This window comes from Coloeus monedula, assembly GCF_965178545.1.
Source record: "Coloeus monedula genome assembly, chromosome: 4".
NCBI classification, from domain to species: Eukaryota; Metazoa; Chordata; class Aves; order Passeriformes; family Corvidae; genus Coloeus; species Coloeus monedula.
Genome location: NC_138784.1, coordinates 46,009,979 through 46,026,062, shown reverse-complemented (window position 1 = coordinate 46,026,062; position 16,084 = coordinate 46,009,979).

Sequence of the window (16,084 nt, the reverse complement as noted above, 5' to 3'; positions counted from 1 at the left end):
TCTGCTCCACTGCGCACCACATGCCATCCCCATTGTTTCCCTTGGAGAAGCTTAGGGCTGGCAGTGCTTGTCCCCATCATCACCACACGCTTGGTGGGCAAACCATCACCTTACTCCTGTCCATATTTACTGATAACTGAACGAGGAGCAGACTTACTCAGCTGGGGCTGCAAGTATATGTTATACTACTTTTCTTTCATACTTGCATGAGAGAAACATCAGCACATATTGCTGCATATGGTACTGGTGAATGTTCTGGATAACCAAGGCAAAAGATGCTGGCAGCATCTGGCAGGATGAATGGCCAAGATGCAAAGGAGTAGAAGGGACAGTGCTTGAAAGCCAATTCTCAGATCATTGTACAGATCTCTGCAAATTTTCTCCTCAAGCTGAAGGTGAGATGGCAGAGTTCAACACAACACTGGAATGAATCTAGGTTTCATTCATGATTTATTTTGCTGTCTTGCTTACATAACCCACCTAATCCTGCCTCCTAGCTTGGTAAATCACAGCTTGCAGTGCTCTTCTTAGGCATCAGAGGATTGTGATGAAAAGCAAATCTCATTACCCATCAGCAGTGCAAGAGATAGAAAGTAAAGAGAATTATAATGTTGCCACCTCGGTGGAATCAGTTTTGTCTCCATTTTTATCCAGTATTAACTCTTAGACACACAAATGCACTGTGCCAGTGGGGTGGTAAATGAGGTAGGAATTGGAATACAGGATTTTCCATGACCAGAGGAACCCAGATCTCAGGCTGAAGGTGTGGGATTAGTGAGTCAGGGGCCATGCTTATTCCAGTGTCCTCAGTTAAGCCCTCAAGTAAGTAGGCAGGATTTATAAAGAGATACTGAACCTTCCAAAATAGCACTCTCACTGGCATATCTTGGCCAATAACATCAATGTGAGGCACTTAAAAATATGCTCTTATTTATTGATCTAAGCAGGAGATGAACTCTTCTGGCAATTTATTCCCAGTGGGAAGACGGAATATCTGGGACATCTGACCTTGTACACCCTCCCTTGGTACTGGGGAGGTGCAGGTTTGTCTTTCACTCTTTTGTGCAAAAACAAGGGCAGTGCTGAAAATATTTGGGGCGGTGGGGGGGGAGGAAAGGCTGGCCTCTAATTCAGTCACTTCGGTCACAAAGTTACATGAGTAACTTTGGTCTTGTTTCTTCAGACAGTTGGGCTTTTTTCTTACAGTAATTTGCTGGGATTGAAATAGAGTATGGCCAAACAGGCCCACAGGGAGGAAGGGGAAGGGTGAGCAGAAGAAGCACTAGGGTGGCAGTCATTCACAGGAGCCTTTAATCCTCAGATTGTCTGAAAAAATGAGGCTAGCTAAATATTGGCTGTCCTCCAACAAACTGCTCCTGGAAAACTGCTCTCCTGGGGAAGGGCTGAACTAGGTGTTCAAACCAGCCCCTGCGGGCCTCAAAGATGAAGTAAAGTAGAGTCTACTACAGAGACAGCACCATTTTTCCTAGGCCCTCCTTCACTGAGAGCTGAATCCAGCCCTTGACAAAGCAGAGACACGGGATCATTGCTCCAGCCTGAAAAGGATAGATGGAAGCAATGCTGTCAGAGCACGCATGACCCCATCTCTCTTCGACCAGTTCTGATTAGGAACCTTGTGTTTTGCAGCAGTAGCAGAACAAATGCAGTCAGGAAGGCCATGTGAAATCAATTTTTGTTTAATTATTCATTGCATATTTCTATGCTGTACTGAGAAAATAATTCCAAACCCTATAGTACCCAGCTACTTTCAGCTGCTTTCCTGAAGGCAAGCATGTGACTCTGGTTTCAATTGCTACTGTAAATATACAATTATTTATAAACTACCTCAGAGGGACCATATGGTCTCCTTTTGAATAAAAATGCACAGACAGAGCTGAAAAAAATCAGTGAAAGAGAGGCATAGTAAATTGATATGTAGCAAACCATCTGCTTCCATGTTCGAGTGATGTTATAACAAACTGCAGGAGGCACAGCTAAGACAACTGTAGAGAGTCAACTCCTTCTTGGTATTTGTGGATCTTCTGCCTAGTATCAATTTTGTGTTGTCATTTGCTCCAGCAATATACCAGGAAAGCCATATTGGCTACCTTCTTCATGCCTGGGACTAACAACCTTCTGTGGTTTCTCTTGCATATGCCTACCCAGTGAACACCCCTCAATTTGATTTAAGTTGCTTTGACTTTTGCTAGGTCTATGAAACACACTGAGTATCAGTAATCAACTGTGCTAAAATTAAAATGTTTTGAACAAGGTTATTTCTGTAAATCAGCAAAAAAACCTGATGTAGACCTCATTTATTAAAATATTTTCCATGCAGGTCCAAAACTTACTATGGCTTTGCTTGGATGATGTCAGAGTAATGTTTGTGTTAGTTCTCAGTTATTACAAAGGAGCTGTGAAAGCTGCAGAGATCTAGTTTATGTTATTGCTCTCATAATGTTGGGATACCATAAGTACAGGTGCCAAATGGAAGCATCGTTGATGTCACTTGGGTTATGGTGCAGCAGTGTGAACCCTCAAATGGGTCGCTGGCTCTGCAGGGAGAGGGTGGCTCAGTACCAGCAAAAGTGCAGTGTAGTTGGTTGTGGGTGTGAGCACGCTGTCCTATGCTTTGCTCCGCTCAGCGCTACAGGAGCTAGGCTGCTGGCAGTCCCTCGAAAGCACAAGGGCAGTGACTGAAAAACTATGGGTTTGTTATGGCAAGAAGAGAATGACAGGCAGGACAGCAGTCCTAGCACCAACCCCATGAGTTTGGGAACAGTTCAGTGAGCCTGTCTGGCACATGCAGTGAGTTACTTTTGCTCTTCCATGGTTTGTGAACTTGTCCAGGGGCCAAGAAGCTGTCTGTGCCCTTCCTGCCCAGCTTCTGAGAGCAGGCAGGCAGAGTGAGGATGACCTCTGTGCATGAGGAGAGGAAGTCTCAGGTCTGAACTGCCCCATGAAAATCCAGCTCTGGCTACACTGCCTGGGCACGGAGGAGAGGGGAGACACCTGAAAATACTTGGGATCTTTATAAAAACTCAAGAAAAATATAATTTTCTATAAAAAGGCAAAGGAAATGAACATATAAAGAATATAAGCAATGTGCATTTTCTGAAGTATTATGGTTATAATAATGTAACAATAATATGAATAATATAATGATCAATATTATTAAAATTAATTCAAATGGCTCGTGTTTTGGCATGGGAATTTCAGCCACAGGGCAGAGACTGAGTCAGACAGAAAAGAACAGAAGCATTAAAAAGGGAATTATAAATAAACTGATTTGCCTTATTTTCTTCCCCAGTCCTCCTCAAGGCCATCAAACACAGGACCACAGTCAAACAGGCCTTCAGGCACACATCTCCTTGCCTGGCCAACTCTGAGGAGATGTTGAGTCTCTTGTGGACACTTTCTTCCTTTGCAGTGTGTTTCGTGCCTCTCTTCAGAGTACATTGAACAGAGACTTCACCATCTTGACTGACTGTGTATTGCAGGGGGCAGTTGGACACTTTCTCATGAGAACCAGCAGCATAGAATACTGAGATGAGAGAGCAGCACATTACTAAAAATGAAAGCATGGCTCATCTAGAGACCTGTATTTCCACACAAAGCTTTCTGACCCTCTGTCAATCTTTCCTTACTTCAACCAGTGGTAAAGTTATGTATGTGCAACCTTTTCTTCTTACTCCCCTCCTAGGCTTCCCCGGTGTGGTGCAGCTTGCTGGAGCACCTCTTTACAGAGTTTACCAAACTTCTTTGGCTGTAAAGCAGTGGACAGAAAAGAAGGTCCTTCTAAAAGCACTATCTTCTCACTTGAAACAGAAAAAGCAATAGGCATACAGCATCTTGCAGAGAAGTTAAGACTGTCACAAGCAATGTCAGCTGGGCTGCTAAATAACATGCACATATTAGTGCAGTGGTATGGCTTTTTTTTTTTTTTTTTCAGCTGTTGAAGCAAAACATTTGTGACTGTCTTATCCCAGCCCTAACCATTTGAAAAATGACTCCCAGTGAGGCTTGTGTTTGCCCTTCATTAACTTGACTGGGTGAGGTGGATTTGTTTCATGGGTCATCAAAACCTTGGACACTGGAGTAACACTTCAGCTTCTGCGTGTTCAGATGTAAAGCAACAATAAAGGAGGAAATACTTTTGGTGACTCCAGTTTCACTGGAGCTGAGAACAGATAGATGTATTTTCTATAGCGTGCAGTATTGCTGCAAAGTGGTGAAGGGGTGAAGTGCTAAACTGCTGGTGTCTGTGCTGATTTGCCTCCTGACTTGGATAAGTATGACAAATTTGTGTCAGGGATTAGTCTTCATTTGTAGCCTGCAAGGACAAATCCTATAGGAAGTGATGGTTTTATTCTGCTGACTGTGGAGATGAGTAAAAATAGCAGCAATAGGTAAAGACAGTCTTATAAATATGAGTGTTTATGCAAAATAATGCTTGTCACAAGAACAGAGAAGACTTTGGGGCCTAGTTGTGCAATTCTCAGTAGCCAGCACTATCTATGTTGGCTACCTCCTCACAGCTTGGGCCTTGTGCATTAGATGGTGTTTCACTGTGCTCTAGAACCACTATGGTGCTTGCCTTTAATTTTCAGCTGAGATTTGAAGTAATGTTGTCCTAAGAGACCTGGAGCTTGTACAACTCTAGTGCGGTAGTTTTCATTCCTAAAGATATTTTCCTTAGTAGTACTGTCTGTTTTCCTGGGTTTTTGTTAACTCTCTGCATCTTTTACAGAGTCAGTTTAGATAATTTTTCATTTCTTACCAAGGCTGGAACAAATAAAATATAAATCCTTTATCAGCACTAAAAGATACAAAGGCTTGAAGTCTACCTAGCATTTCTCTTATCCACTTCAACTCCTCAAAGCTATTAATATATAACTTAGTATCTTAGTAGAAATCCATTAAAGCAGTTCTTCAGAAGCCTAAGACATTTTATCAGGTTATATAAATCTAAGGCTAATTCCATTGATCACAGTGGACCTCAACCATTTCACAGCAGGTTGTGAACCTTGGAAAGTCTGTGGAAGTAGTGCCTGGGAATAGCTCTGTGTATCTAATTAGTAAATTAGTGTGGTGTGCCTACCACTTAGTAGTGGTTACTAGTGCCGTTTATGAAATAAGCTCTGTACCAACCCTAGACTTCTTTGCTCATAAAACTTATCACTTGAAATTCTTGTCAAACATTAATTAATTCTTAGAAAATGTACAGCATTTGTATACGGACAGTATATAGCTAATCTGGTCCTTTGTAACAAGACCTTGGGTTTTCTGTCTTCAGCTCATCCACATCCTACTGGAAGGTCTCTGGGATTGAAAATCTGCTGAGGAGATCCATGGCAAGGATATGTGAAATCTCTTTCACGGTTTTGAGCCATATAACATCCCAAAGTTGGTACTTCCCCAGCAAGGCAGCAGAGTTGTTACCAGCTGTGTGTTGGGACAATGCTGCCTTTGGTGGAGGTCCACTGACGCAGCACGTATAAAGGTGTGGGGTTGAAAACACTGCGTGTTCTTCTTGTGGATAAATGCCCTCTTCCTGTCTGTCCCCTTATGAAAAGTACCTCTCAGAGCTGACTTTGATGAATCCTGCTCTTTGTGGGTGTTTTCCTGTCTCAGCTGTGCTAACCACGTTGTTTCCTTAAGGTTAAGTGGGTAGGTAGAGTGTCTTGCAAGACTTGTTTTCTAGCTATTAGTTTTGACCTATTTTGTGTATTGGTATCTGGGCTGTTTGTCCAGATGTGCATAAAATAAAAAAATACCCCCAAAAAGAAGTTTTCCAATTTTAGACAACTGTTCTGAGTCCTCAGAGGGGTATTCATATTCAGTTGCTTGAGAGGAAGTATGGCTTATTTCTGCAGTAAACAGGACTAGTGGTCTCTTGTGCTTGATAGAGGGTTATAATGTAAATATAGAAATGTTCTTGCTTGAATGAACTGATTTATTACTGTGCTCTCTTTTGGGATAGTGGAATTGTCCCCAGAGAGGTCAAGGGGTTGGTGATGTACTTGCCTGATGTGCTGAAGTGGAGCCTCACTTGCTCAGTGCTTTAGCTGCCTGCATGGGCTTTGCAGACTGCATGGGATACATCTTCTGCTCTGATACACGTACTTATCATGGTACATCTAAACTCATACTCTGGTCATCCACGGGGACAAGCTTTCTCCTCCCAGTTGTCCAGAGCATGAGTCCTACCGAGAGCTGAATTTGCCCTGGTGTAATCTGTAGCAGGCAGGGACATGCCAGAGCACTAGATGAAGGAAGATAATTAGATGGCATTCATTTATCTGAGCACACTTCCCACTACTTAGAGAGCACTCTGCATCTTGGTGGGCACTGGCAGCCTTGTACAAAAGATATCAGGCCATTCTCTATTCTTTGGTCCTGAGCAGGGGTGAGAATATCATCCCCTCTGTGGGTGAGACTGGTCTGAATGGTACAGTCAGTAATCACGTGTTACTCTAGGACATCAGCAGCTGTGTGAGGATGACTCGTCTGCTTTTGTAGTGATAATGAATGTGTTTTGAAGCCATCAACACAGCTAGGACTCATTTGTTTCGTCTTTTTTTTGTCAACTGAGTTTAATTGTTTCACAGCCAGAACTCTTTGAAAAAACAAACAATTTCTGCATCTTCGACATTCCTAGGGTTTATTCCATTAACTACAGGGACTGTGGATTCTGGTTAAAATAATCTGCCTCTGGAAATGGAGAAATTGACCTGTGTTGTGCACAGAAAGATGCCAATTAGTTCTCTACTCAAGTAAAAATTTAACAAAGGCTTGAATGTTCCTGTGCCTGTTGCTTTACAAGATTGTTTATCAGTTTACAGGGAGGCCACGCTGCCTTTTCAAAGTGCTGCTGGAGGGCTGCCAGCAACAGTAACAGAAACTATGCTCATTGTTTAAATGCCACTGGATGCAGGAACGGCAGACCGATGCCTGCTTTCCTTTCATTTTGTGATTATCTAATTGCAAGAGATATATAATTCCTTGTTATGTCAGGGAAGTTGTTTCTCCAGCATCTGGTACTTCTCTGATTATCTACAAACGATATCTGAAAATTAATAGCTATTGTGTAAGAAGTACTACTGGGAACTGCTGCCTGCTCTAAGCTCGAGAAGACTTCAGAGACTGCAAGAACTGGCTTTGTCAGTGAACATATAATTTTCTTTTTTTTTTTCTTTTTCTTTTTCTTTTTTTTATAACATCCTAGTAAATTACAGGCTTTGGTTATGGTTTGAAGAAATGTGTTCTACAAATGTTGTAGCATCTGTATGCTGCTGTTTTTACTGCAGCCATTGTACAGGTCATTAATCTGATCCCACATTGTAAAAATTTCTCCACCCTCTCCAGTTGATGCCTAACTCTGCTATGTTCCCTTATAATTACCTGGGGTAGAACAACAGGTTTTTTTATCCTCAATGCACTTGGCTCTTGCAGCAGTGCTGCTGAGCACCATGCTCACCCCACCTTTGTGACAGACTGCACACCCAGCTCTGATGGGCTGGTCCCAGTGGCCGGGGAGACATCTGGGCAACAGATCCTCCTCTCTCATCCTCATCGGCTGCTCCCCAGGATGAGCTCATGACACAAGCCTGAAGAGGAGAAATAGCAGCTGCAGATGCTCCCATGTCTGATACTTGGTTTTCACCAAACCCCCCTCTGCAAGGGTTGTTGCCGTCCAGTGCTGTGCAAGGGGAATGGTTGAGCAAACCCCTCCTAAGCAAGGTGAGGGGAGACGGCAGGTTTGCCTGGGCTGTGGGGCAGGTCTGTAGCAGGCAGTAACAGGGATGGTCCAGCTTTGGTTGCAAAGCTTAAAGTGAGCACTGCTGGGAAAACAGTGGCATTTGGAAAGAATAATTTTTGGGAACTTACCTGAGCACGGGTCCCAAAAAGTGTCCAGGAAGACCACGTGGGAGCATGTCATGGGCATAGTCAGTACTTGGTACATTCAGAGTTAAGTCTGAAGTAGTGATCTCCACCAAAAACTAGGTCTCCACCAGCTTTTCATAACTGGCAAAAGGACAGTACTTAAGGTTTACTGCCCAACGGGCAAACACTCTCCCAAGGGTACATGTCCTAGGTAACCCAAAATGCTACTGTATTCCATATCCATCTGTGTCCAAAACATCGTTACTGTTTAAGGCCCAGCAGCACAGCCAGAACTGCAACTGTGGGGCAGTAGGGAGGTGATGATCCCTTTAAAAGGTTCGGGTCTGACACCGTTTTCCCTTTGTCTCCCTATATGCAGTTGGCAGTGGGGGCTGCTATCTTGGAAGGGGTGGTACCCTGCCAGTTTGGGTGTCCCTGTGGAGTTTGTGAGATTTAGCAATTTTGTATGTAGTGATTATTCACTGCTATTTTTTGTCTGTTGCTGTTTCACTCGTTAGTAAAACTTTTTTTTCCCACTTATACCTACTGGTATTCGTTCATTATTGGTGGAAAGGGATTGGTTGGAACTAAGGGGAGGTAACTCATTTTAGGGTGTCCACCTCTTTAAATTGTCTTAAACCAAGACAATGTGGCAGGCAGGAGGAGGGGGATCTGGTTACCTCTGGGAAAAGGACCTGACATTTTAAGTCAGACAGCATTTTTAAGGAGGGGATGTGGTTTTTGTCTCCAGGATACATTCTAACTCATGTTGATGATACACTTTCCTCCATTTTTCCAGGACAGCAGCTTCTGTGGGCCCATAGCTCAGGGAACTCCCAAGGAGGCTTTGATCTGCAGACTGAGTCTCAGACAGGGTTGGCCTGTGCCACCCCAGCCCTCACCGTTTACTTTCCTGGCCATATTGTGTAGGCCTTGGCCGATCGACACTATTTTCTAAGAATACCAACAACCTCACATTTTTCAGGCAGTGAGCCATGACAAGGTTGAGGCACACTAAGCCAGCAGCACTGTTCCTTGCCAGTGCCATGACATTTAGTAACACTGACAGCTTCAAGAGTCTCCATTTTCCCTAACTGTAAGCTGAAAGAGAAATGCGTGGCACTTAGTATTTGCAGAACACAGATGATGAGTTGCTTGAAAACTTCTAATGACCCTGGGATCTGTGTTCGGAAGTATTTCAGCCACAGATCCTTAACACAACTGACTGCAAAACAAAGGGTGCTGCTCTCCTGCATGGGGCTGAGAACAGGGAAGGAAGCTTCCTTGTAGGAAACAAAGCCCATGTTCAGCTTATTATGGGTTTGTGATTAGAAAGTCTTAGAAATTGACTTCATCACTTGTGTCTGTTCCTACCATCTCTCACTTCCCAAAGTTGGCATGAATTCTTACTTCCAAGTCTTAGTGTAATGGAGAATGAGACATCTTAACAGTGGCTTGAATTTGGGCTTCAGCTTGAAGACTAAATGCAATTTCACGTGAATTTTAAGTCAAACTAAGACCCCACTTGAACCATATGGGGAAATGTCTTCCTTCAGGTAAAAGCATTGCTTGCCCTAGGAAATAGTAATTCTTTTTTTTTTTTTTTTTCCCACTCCCAAACAGGGACTGGTCAGATGTACTCAAAAGAGATCTGGCTGACTTGGGGGATACAAGCCAAAAGTAGAAGTGTGTGGCTGGAAAGGAGATTGGCATTTTTAACTTTGGCTGTGTGGTTTTAGGTGAACTTCAGGTGAAGCTGTCAGACTGCACTGCAGAAGGCAACAGATATTTGTGGCAGTCTCTGAAGCAAGGAAAAAAAAGAACTAGTTTCCCTTTTTTTCCTCTGCTCCATAAATTATGTTGCTATGTCTTAAGAAGGCTGAGCTTGGCTGGGTAAAGAAGTGTGTGCAAATGTATGCCAAACAGAAGAGACTATTACACCAGGTCACTGCAGAAGCTTGTACCTCTGTGCTCCCAGGTTTACAGCTTTAAGATACGTCCCCAGGCTTGGGGACCAGGCAATGGCTTCCAAATCCTCCCGTCACTTCTCCTGCAGAGGAGCCTAGGGAGCTGTACTCATCCCATGCAGTCAAGTAAGCTCTTCAGTTGTTTGGACTCTAGCCAAGAGGCCTTTTTGTAGGTGGTCACTATAATCTGAACACTAGTAAAATTAGTGGTCAAAGGCAAAAAAGTTAGCATTTTGCAGACCTCTTAAGACTTTGTCAGAGGTACTTCAACAGATACAGCTACCTACAACATTAGTGTCTTTGGGTATCCTCCTCACACACCTGCTAATGGCTTCTGCTTCCATAGCTGAGAGAAGTCTGGCAGGGGTTTAGTCACTTCAGGCACCACTGTGACATCTAAACACAAACCCAACTTAACAGCAGCCCTTTAAGCTAAACTGCCTGACTTGACCTTGAAACAGACTGGCAAGCAGTTTTCAAGGAGCAGGCAGAAACAAGTACTGGCCTTGAGGAATGCTGTCATCTTCAGCAACTTCAGACTGTTGTAACCATCTGCCCCAGCTTCAGGTCCCTCTAAAACCGTATCAGAAACTTCACCCTAATGTTCCATAGCCGTCTGTTGATGCTTTGCTCTATATCCTGCACCAAATCTAATGTAGTTGGCTTTGCAAGAGCTGCATGCCCTAAATTCAGTGAAAATACTTGTATAAAGAGCAGGGAGCATTTGCTGTTCAAGTCATTAAAAGGACACATTGTCATCCCTTTGGAAGAATGAATATGGCCCCAACATTGATTTAGATCACTATTTTAATGTTTAAAAACTAAGAGGTAACAGAGAGATCATAGAACTTGATACATTTTATTTACGCATAGAAACTGAAAAACTGTTGTTTATTTGAATATGAGCAGCACAAAGTTAACAGGTGATGTTAACAGAAGCAAAATATTACTGATGACTCACTTCAACAATCGTATTAGAGATGAGCTTGTATCAAGCATACGTGATTCAAACAACATTGTTTATACTGGATCTGTGTGAGCCCTAGCATATGTTGGGACACTAAAAACAGGTTTCTATAAACAATGCAAAGTTCAAGTCTAGTGGAAAAATACCTTTACAGTTTAAATTTTGTTGACTATAACACTGAAAACAAAATGTACACTGGTATTAATTTGAAAAGCTCTATAGAACTGACTGTATATAGGTTTTTTCCCCCAAATTTGTGCTCATGATAAAAGCAAATATTATTTCATTTTCATCCAAGCCCATGAAGTAAATATGAAAAAAAACCACAATTATTTTTAGATGCATTTCTTAACCTCAAATTTTCAGCAGTCCTGAAAAAACGTTTCCATGCTTTACCAGTGAGAAAGTCTACGCAAGGCCTCTGATGGATGCAATCTCAGGACATACCCAACCCTCCCCTCCCATCACCCTCACCCCTGGACATGCAGCTATCCCACGACCTCTGCCTGTTCACATGGTGGGATGTGCAAGCAGTCCCTGGCCAGGGAAGCTCTTGGCAGCCCCAGGTGCCAGTGTCTAGGTCACATGAGAGCAGCAGGGTCTGAGGCAGAGCAGCCACAGGAGGGGGCTGGAAATGGCACCAACTGCTTTGGTTGCTGCCCACCCCTGGCTTGTCATTCTTTTTTCTGAACTACTGGCATTTCTGATGGCTGAAAATGGAAATGCAGAAGCTCTGCCCTGACTTCTGGGTAAATATATGCCTGGATACAACACAGGATAATGCTGGGTCAAATTGCTGGCTGCAGTTTGCCATGGTTTCCTCCATAAAGCCTTTTCAGGACTTTACTACCAACTGACCTCAGCTGAGGAAGTAAGAGGTATCTGGGTACCAAAGGGGCCCTTTAACAAGGGAGGTATTTTACCCAACAGGAAGACTGGCAAACTTGCTGTTGAGAAAACAGGGAGTCATCCACTGGAAGTAATCCTAGCAATTTAACTGGACCTTTTATTTTTCTTTTTACTTTAGGGATGTAATTATAGTTTCAAGTTTAGGATTTAACTTGTGAACTCTTGGGAGAAGGAAAAGGATATACATTTTTCTAAGAAGCTAAAGTATTTGTATTTCTATTAAAATTATTCTTAATATGCAGAGCCTATCTCAACACTTCTATTCATAGGGGATAAACAACTGCAAAAATATACAGCATCCTATTTATTTACAATATATATGTACATAAAAATGGAATTTCCTACAATACAACACAACTGCATAGATTTGTCTTCAGAAACATAGGTATGTGTACAATTTGTGAATTCTAGACTTTCCAGCCCTGTACCTTTTATTAATTAATTATCTTTTTTTTTCACAGTTTGTTACAGAAATCCTTACATTAGATACAAATAAAACATTCTTTGCTGTATGTTATAGGAAATAAGGATTTTCTGACGCCAAGGGCTCTGGGGATTTGTTTATGAAAGCACCATGGCGCCAGCGGATAAAGCCATCTCATGGAGCTGCTGATGGAGCTGAGTACATTCTGTGGTGCCTTTCTCCTACAGGCACTGGAGTGGGGCAGTAGGACTGGAGGTGGGACACCACCACATGAAAAGTTTTGTTTTGACCAAGGTGCTCTTTAGCCTTAATGTAAGGTTCAAGCAAAGAAATGTATCCATTTAAAGATAAGCTAGACATACCATTAATTGTTACTCTTTAATACTCAATATCAGAGAGCTGTGTTGCACTTATGCATTGTAAGGCAGATGTACAGACAAAACCCACATATCAACCAACCCACACTTGCACATGTGACCTATTACAAGTGGAGCACAGGCTTCGGGTTCTTATGTGGCTCAGAAGAGCAGCCCTCGGAGCAGATGAGCATCCCCATCCCTGACCTTGCAGGATGAGACCAGCTATTGTGCCCTGGGCCTGCACATGTGCCAGGCACCACTTGGTCCATGTCAGCTCTACAAAAGGTCTGTGCTGATGCACAGATTTGGCATCAGCCCTCTGACCAGCAGCAAGCATCACCCAGAGAGGTCACTGGTCACTGCCCCGAGATACTGTTCCCAAATAACAATTTACTGTGGTTTACTACCTAGGCATGTTTGCCATTGGACAGAGAAGGGCAGCTGTATTACGGTTGCTTTAAGCCCGTAACTATTTTCTTTGCAATGTGCTGTGGACTAGGAGAGGCAGCAAGGCTGTCTTTTAAGTGTAGGATTAATTCTTACAATCTTATTGGTAGTCCCTGCTTCTAATCAGTCCTTCCTTGTCCCTCACCACTTGATTGTTGCTATTACACAAATGAGCATTTTAAAGATTTTTTTTGCAGTTATTAGGAGCAATTTGGCATCCAGGCTATGACACTTGCAGTGCTCACAATAGTGATAAACTCTCTATGAAAAGAAAGCATGCTATCACCTACTAAGTAGATATGGTACTCTGGATCCTATTAATTTTACAACAGAGAAACTCCTACAGCATTTCACTGTGCTCTTAAAATCCTAACTAAAATGTGGGACTCATACAATCGTGGCTACAGGTTCACTATTCCAAATGAACTGAATAACAGCAGTACATTTTACAGATAACCTCATACAAATATTGTCATCCATCACTGATGTTGACAGTTACAGCAGGGTCTATTGCATTCTGTTAAGAATGTATAAACCTGATGAGAAAACAAAAAGCACGTTATTTCACGTTCATTACCACAGACATCAATAAACACATGATTCCCTTCCATAAATATCTATAAATATGATGCCAGTAAATCAGTCTAAGCAAAATTCCCTCTTTTTTAAATTTTTTTTTTTATTTTTAAGAGACCCAGAAACAAAGTCTGTTTAAAGACTTAATATTTTGGGTATCCATTTTTCAGTATATAAGACATGCTTTGGTGGTCCAGTACCTTGGGTAATTTCACTCTATGCATACTCAGCTCATTCTCCCTATTTATTCAGTAAATCTCCAGTATACAAACAAACTGGGAAAAAGGAGAAGGCAGAATAGCAAAGAGGAGAGAGAGGAATAGTGATGGAGGAGATTTAGGAGGATGAACAATCAGTGATCCAACAGCCCTTCAAGTCGAAGGAAGTTGGGTGCCAAAACTCAATGGTTGGTATTTCAAACAGCAGACTACAGACTACTGGGGGCAGGGCAGGGGGAGAGGAACGAAGAGGGAGATGTCACAGATGTGACCTTGCTGGAACCCTGTGCAGCAGACCTCTACTACTTCATACCTGGACACTTGAAAGTCATTCCCAGTATCTCGTCTCTCACAACCCCCCCTATGCACAGAGCTGTACTGCTCATTAATCAGTAGTAGAAGAAAGATAAAGGGGGAGGAAAGCAGGAGATCCTGGTAGCATCTTAAGGATAACACTGTACAGCATTCTCAGGTCTGAGTTAGGTTTTTTAGGATAAGATCCAGAGAGATTATAAGGCACCTCAAAACCTGAAATGCAACCTCAGCAAGCTGAATCAGAGAATGGAGTGAGATGCTGGGCTTCTACTGCAGTGACCACTGAGGGTTGGGTGCCTGCAAAAGGAAAACCACAAATTTACATCCTAAGCTGAGAAGATGCCTGGAATGAGGTGCAAAGAGGTAAGAACCAATCACAGGCTCTACTCCCCAGAGCTTGCCTAACTCCTGGTCTTGCAGGCTATGGTATGGACTTCTCTGTGAATAAAGGCAGGGATCAGTCCCATAAAGAGACAGCGCAGAGAGAACTGGTGACCTGCACCATCACAGGCAAGGGTCTGAGACCAGCCACAGGAAAGCACAAGGGACCTCAGACCAGGGGTCCCAAGTAGCTCAGCACTTCGTATGTTAAAGGCTGGGCTAGGGGGTGCTTGGGAGAAAGGACGATGCACCAGAGAACTTGTTGGGAGCCTGCAAGTGGAGGTCTCAGGGGCCTGGAGGAAGGCAGAATAATAGAACCCTGCACTGCAGTCTAGCAGGTCACTTTGCCTGGAGGGAGAAGGCTTCCAGTTTTGTTCTTGCTGCTGGGCTACTCCAAGGACTTGGGCAGCTTGTGGAATCCACTCTGCCTTATTTCTGGATCACAGTGAAGTATTGTCAGAGGCAAGCACCTCACTGCCTATGCTAAGGTACAGATCTGGAAATCTGGGCTTAGTAGGCTTAGTTTCTGGAGCATGAACAATCTGCACCTCAATGCCCAAATTCCTAGGAAGGCCCCAAACGAATCTCTCTGGATGTTATCTTTAGAAACCAACTTTCAGCGTCCTGAGACGTGTTCTGTGATCTCAGCTCTCAGTGACTTCAAGCCATGTAGGACAAGGCAATGGCAACTGAGGCAATTCAATAGCTCACAGAAACCCCAAGATCCCAAATACCCTATCCCTAACCTTAAAAAGAGCAAGTTGCAATGACAGGTTCCTCACAGCTGATGACAGTCTGCTTCCACAGTTACAAAGGGTGTTGTCAACGAACCAGCTACTGAGAACAAGAGGGTCACTGCATACTGACAGGTATGGCTTGAGCACACCAAGGGCATCACCCTGGGCATGAAGCGGGGCTCCCTTTAGCCATTAGTTCTTTCAGTGGGAGGCATGTTCATATTCTGAGACACTTTTTAGCTCACATGGTGAATGACACAAAGTGAACACGTTTATGCTGCTGGCAGTGCACTAACAGAAGATGTCTGCTCAGGATGGTGAGTGATCACCTGCTTAGCTTTTGAGTCTCTACACGTAGTTCTCTACACCAGCTATAAGGCATTAGGCAAATGCTTATTCTGTGGACGACTGTTGCAAGTTACAGTGTTTCTGCTAGTAGTAATTATCTTTTGTTATGGAGAACAAATGAAAATTAAATCTTTTAAATATAAAAAGTATTTCTGTTCATTTAAAGAAATGTTACAGATTTCAATTTCCATTAGAAATCCAGTAGTTTGGCAGAGTGAGTCAAATCCTGCTCCCACTGCTGTCAAAGACCCCATTGACTTCAGTGGGAGGAGGGTAAGACACAAGAGAGGAGCCAGTCCCTACAAGGTATGGAAAAGGCATGAGGTATGATTAAATGCGTAGGTTTTAATAAAACTGGAGCTTGGTATTTTTTTTCTGAGAGCAATGGGGCATTACTGAACAGTGTAATGCTGAAGAAAATGCAGACTTCTTATGGAAATCTCCAAATGTCTGCTTCCCTTCAGGCTCAAGTACTCATGGTTTGGGGTCAAGTTCTGGTCAGCCTCCAACTCAAGTGTGCCAGGGGAATGGTGGCTGGCAGTGGTGGCT